Genomic DNA, 6,000 nt, shown 5'->3' with positions numbered 1-6,000 from the left:
CAAACAAAAATGAACACATAACAACCCAATATCTGTGGGACACAGTGAAGGCAGTCAGTCTTGAGAGGGAAGTTCATGGCATTACAAGCCTACTTCAAGAAACAAGAAAAAGCTCCAATACATAATCTAACACTACAACTAAAAGATTTAGAAAGAGCCCAGCCAGTGCAGCTCAGTGATTGAGTGTCGACCCATGAACCAAGAGGTCACCAGTTTGATGCCTAGTCAGGGCACATGGCCCAGTTGTGGGGTCAAACTCCAGTAGGGGGTGTGCAGGAGACAGTAGATCAATGATGTTTCTTTCTCATCAATGTTTTTATCTCTCTATCCTTCTCCTTCCTATCTCTTTACAAATAAAAAAAATAAAACATACTGGCCTGGTACGTTGTGCCTTGTTGTGTTGTATTATGTGCCCTTAAATCAATGCAGCAGATCTAAGCAACAGCAGCCTCCTGATCACCACACTCTCTGAGGAACAGCAGCTGTACGTGAAGCCTCCCCCCACCAGCCAGAAGAGCCACCAAAGCTGTGAAAAGCACTCACCAGAGGAGCTGCTGCCAAATGAGGAGCAGCTGCTACTGCAACCGCCCGAGGAGAAACCACAGCCCCAGGAGCCACTGCCACCTAGGGATTAGCCACTGAACGACTCAACGTCTAGATATGTCAGTGAGATCAAACATGGGTAGACAAAGAAACCCCCAAAGGAAAGAAAAGGAGGACTCAACAGAAAAGGAGCTAAGTGATACAGAAGCATGCCATTTTATTATTCATATGTTTTTTTCCTCTTTTTTCTTCTTCTTCCTCCTTCTGCTCCTCCTTTTCTTAAAGAATACCCTTCAGAGAAACCAAGATGGCAGCATAGATAAACAATGGAAATTGCTGCCTCACACAACCACTTCAAAAATACAACTAAAAGACAAAACGGACCCCATCCAGAACCACAGGGAGGCTGGCTGAGTGGAAATTCTACAACTAGAAGAAAAGAGAAAAGCACACTGAGACTCAGAGGAGGTATGGAAGTAAAGTGCAGAGGTACAGAGGCGCACATAGAAAAGGCTGGCAACTGAGGAGGCTGTTGTCTTTTTCAATCGGGAGGGAGACAATAGATCCCAACGGCCCTGACTCCAGATCTGGGCAAGTCTCTGGGATCCCAGACTCATACGGGGAGAAACTGGACTGTCTGGCAATGGGCAGAACTCAAGGGTGGCTTTCTCTCAGAGGGGTTTGCAATGATTACCACGGGACACTGACTCCCAGGACCTCTTAGGGCAGGGCTGAAGATCAGCCATAGCTGTTTGCTCCACCCTGTTGATTCCCTGAGACCCTGCCTCACCCAAGCTGTGCGCAGAGGCTTTTGCATATGAATGACCTGGCCCTTTGCTATCTAAAATTACCTAACAAACTGCAGCTGGGTCAGGGAGACCCAGATCATCGAAAAGAAGGCCCAAGGCCCCACAGCAGCTTGCATTGCTTCACAGCTGGGCCTCATATGGGCACCTACAAATCTCAAACAAAGAAGAGGAATCTGCAGATTTCTCCGTACCTCCTGCTAGGTAGCCTCAGGCAGAGGCTAAATTAGCACCTCCTTAGAGATCCAAGTGCCAGTGTACCCAGTGATCAGAGTGGGACCATCCAGATTACAACTCCTCAGATCCATAAGGGACACACTCAGGGGGCAGACTCAGTGAGCACCAAAGCACCACAGAAACAAGTCTTGCCCCATAAGGGTGTCTCCAGCATATAAGTTCTCCCACCGTAGACACAGCTGAATCTCACAGCCAAATGGCCTGAAGGTCAATTCCTCCCAGTGATACCAACAACAATCAAGGCTTAGATACAACAAGACTGTGCACACAGCCCACAAAGGGGTGCACCAAGAGTGTCCACCTCAGGTAATTGGGGAGGCTGAGGCACTGGGCCCTATAGGACACCTAGCACACAAAGCCATGCTATCAACACAGGGAAGCAGCCAAAATGTGGAGACAAAGAAACAGATCACAAATGACATAAATGGAGGAAAGCAAACTACTGGATATAGAGTTCAAAACCACGGTTTTAAGGTTTTTCAAGAATTTTCTAGAAACCATCGATAAATTTAGTGAGACCCTCAATAAGTCTAGTGAGACCGCTGATAAATTTAGTAAGACACTCAATAAGTCAGGTGAGACCCTCGAGGATATGAAAAAGGACCAACTATAAATTAAGCATACACTGACTAAAATAAAGAATATTATACAGAGATCCAACAGCAGACTAGAGGATCGCAAGAATCAAGTCAAAGATTTGATGTATGAAGAAGTAAAAAACACCCAACTGGAAAAGCAAAAAGAAAAAAGAATCCAAAAATATGAAGATAGTGTAAGGAGCCTCTGGGACAACTTCAAGCATACCAACATCCGAATTATGGGGGTGCCAGAAGAAGAGAGAGAGCAAGGTATTGAAAACCTATTTGGGGAAATAATGACAGAAAACTTCCGCTATCTGGTGAAAGAAATAGTCTTACAAGTCCAGGAAGCACATAGAACCCCAAACAAAAGGAATCCAAAGAGGACCACACCAAGACACATCATAATTAAAATGCCAAGGGCAAAAGACAAAGAGAGAATCTTAAAAGCAGCAAGAGAAAAACAGCTACTTACAAGGGAATACGCCTATGATTGTCAGCTGATTTCTCAACAGAGACTATGCTGACCAGAAGGGAGTGGCAAGAAATATTCAAAGTGATGAATACCAAGAACCTACAAACAAGACTACTTTATCCAGTAAAGCTATCATTCAGAATTGAAGGTCAGATAAAGAGCTTCACAGATAAGGAAAAGCTAAAGGAGTTCATCACCACCAAACCAGGATTATATGAAATGCTGAAAGGTATTCTTTAAGAAGAGGAAGAAGAAGAAGGTAAAGATACAAATTATGAACAACAAATACATATCTATCAACAAGTGAATCTAAAAATCAAGTGAATCAAAACTCTGATGAACAGAATAAACTGGTGAATATAACAGAATCAGGGACATAGAAAGGGAGTGGGCTGACAATTCTTGGGGGGAAAGGGTTGTGGGGGTGCAGGAAGAGACTGGACAAAAATCATACATCTATGGTTGAGGAGTGTGGGGTAGTAAGGGAAGAGAGTGGGGTGGCAACCAGGTGGAGGGGAGCTATGGGGGGAAAAAAGAGGAACAACTGTAATAATCTGAACAATAAAGATTTTTTAAAAATAAAATAAAATAAAATTGATATAAATATATATTTAAAATTTTAAAAAAGAATACCCATCAACATTTCATATAAGACTTGTTTGGTGGTGATGAACTCCTTTAGCTTTTTCTTGTCTGTGAAGCTCTTTATCTGACTTCAATTCCAAAAGATAGCTTTGCTGGATAGAGAAAGCTTGGTTGTAGGTCCTTGCTATTCATCACTTTGAATATTTCTTGCTATGCCCTTCTGGACTGCAAAGTTGCTGTTGAGAAATCAGCTGGGTGCTCCCTTGTAGATAACTAACAGCTTTTCTCTTGCTGATTTTAAGAATCTTTCTTTGTCTTTAACCCTTGGCATTCTAATTATCATGTGTCTTGGTGTAGGCCTCTTTGGGTTCCTCTTGCTTGGGACTCTCTGCGCTTCCTGGGCTTCTAAGTTGATTTCTTTCACCAGGTAGGGGAAGTTTTCTGTCATTAGTTCTTCAAATAGGTTCTCAATAGCTTGCTCTCTTCTCCTTCTGGCATCCCCATAATGTGAATGTTGTTATGCTTGAAGTTGTCCCAGAGGCTCTTTACACTCTCCTCATATTTTTTAATTCTTTTTTCTTTTTGCTCTTCTGATTGGGTGTTTTTTGCTTTCTCATATTCCAAATTTTTTACTTGATTCTCGGAATCCTCTCTCTACTGGTGAATCCCTGTAAGTTATTCTTGATTTCAGTTAGTATATGCTTAATTTCTGACTGCTCTTTTTTTATGTCTTTGACATTTTCACTAAAATCCTTGAAAGTCTAACTAAGTCCCTTGAAGCTCTTTTTTGAGTACCTTGAAGCTTTCCTTCAGATCCTTGAGTAACCTTATAACCATTGTTTTGAGCTCTGTATCTAGTAGTTTGCTTGCTTCCATTTCTTTCATTTGTAACATTTTTCTTTGTCTCCGCATTTTGGCTGCTTACTTGTGTTTGTTTCTATGTATTAGGTCTCCTGGAATTCTTAGAGTGGCCTTGTGCAAGAGGTGTCCTGTAGGGCCTAGTGGTTCAGCCTCCCTAGTCACCTGAGCAGGGCACTCTAAGTACATCCCTATGTGGACTGTGTGCACCGTCTTGTTGTAGTTGAGCCTTGATTGCTGTTGGTGATACTGGAAGGAGTTGACCTCCAGGCTAACTGGCTGTAAGGACCAGCTGCAACTACAATGGAAGAGCCGTTGTGCAGCAGACACTCCTATGGAGCAGGACTTGTTTCAGTGGGGCTCTGAGGCTCACTGAGTCTATGCCTTGAGTGTGTCACTTGTGGATGTGTACAGCTGTAATCTGCTATGTTCTGAAGCTCTCCACCAGGTGCCCTGGTTCTGGGGCTTCCAGAGAGGTGCAAAGTCAGACACTGCCTGGGGCCACCCAGCAGAAGCTACAGAGAGGTCTGAAAATGGCTGCTATTTGTATGGGGCTAGGAAGTGCCCAGGCAAGGTCCAGCTCTGAAGCAAGGCAGGCTGGTGCTAATGCCAGGTCTTGGGCCTTTTATTTATAGGTTTTGGGAAAGCTGATGCAAGGGGCAGCTTGTATGAGATTTTAGGGAAGTTTGAAGCCTGAGCCAGGACAGGCCATTCATATGGACAAGCTGCTGCAAACAGCTTAGGTAGGGCTGCAAATTGGATGAGGCAGGGTCTCAGGGAATCACCAGGACTGAGCTAACAATGTGAGTCATGCTGATGGAAACTACTAGTAATATATGGCTGCCAGCCAGCTCTGCAACAAGGAACAATGACCCCTGCCTGCAAACACTGCCGTCTGGGAGAAATCCACCCCTGATTTCCTGCACTGATGCCACACAATCCAGTTCATCCCCCTATGTGTCTGGGTTCCCCAAAGCTCCCCAATGATGGGGCTCAGAGGGATGGAGCCTGAGTGAGTTAGTATACCGGCCCTTTAAAAAGAACACCTGGGTCTCCAGCAGCCTCCCTGTCACTCAGCCACAATCCCTACTGGTATTTAAGCTCAAAGTTACAGAGACTTCTCTTCCCAGCTTTGGAACCCTGGGCTCGGGTCTGGTGTGGGGCTGGGACCCCTTGCTCCTCACAGGGGGCCTGCACAGAGACAATCTCCCTCCCGATTAAGAAAAGAGCACACATAGGTGCCATACCAGCCTGTTCAGCACCTCTGGCCCTCCTACTAGTCTCAATGTACTTTCTTCTTTACTTCTCCAGTTGTAGGACTTCCATTCAGCCAGCTTTCAGGTAGTTCTGAATGATGACCGTTCTGAATTTTAGTTGTACTTTTGATGTGGTTGAGGGAGGCTGCATATACTGGCATTTACCTATGCCACCATCTTGGTTCTCCTCTATTTACTTAATTTTAAAACAAACATCTTCTCTCTCTTATTTCCTCCTCCCCAACTAGTCAATTTATAACTTCTTGAGAAATAATAGTAAAGTCCATTCTTACAAATGAGGCCACACGAATAAAAATCCTTTGGTTTTACCACCACATCAGCCACCAATGAAGAGATTGTTGCACGTCAAAAATATGTGAATATCAAGAGAGTGTGGTAGTGATGAAAGAACTGAGAAATAGATCAAAAGAACAATATAGAGAGCCCAGAAATACACTTGCACAGACATATTCAACTGATCTGTGACTAAGGAGCAATGGTAATTCAATGGCAAAATGATCGTTTTTTCAGCAAATGATATTGAAACAACTGAACGCCACATGCATATGGAATTACAAGAGCCAATGAGTACCCAAAACAATTACAATCTCAAAAATGAACAAATGAGGCAGACTCACATTTACAGATATCAAAACTTACTA

This window comes from Myotis myotis, unplaced genomic scaffold, assembly GCF_014108235.1.
Source record: "Myotis myotis isolate mMyoMyo1 unplaced genomic scaffold, mMyoMyo1.p scaffold_m19_p_11, whole genome shotgun sequence".
NCBI classification, from domain to species: domain Eukaryota; kingdom Metazoa; phylum Chordata; class Mammalia; order Chiroptera; family Vespertilionidae; genus Myotis; species Myotis myotis.
Note: the sequence above shows the minus strand (reverse complement) of the source record.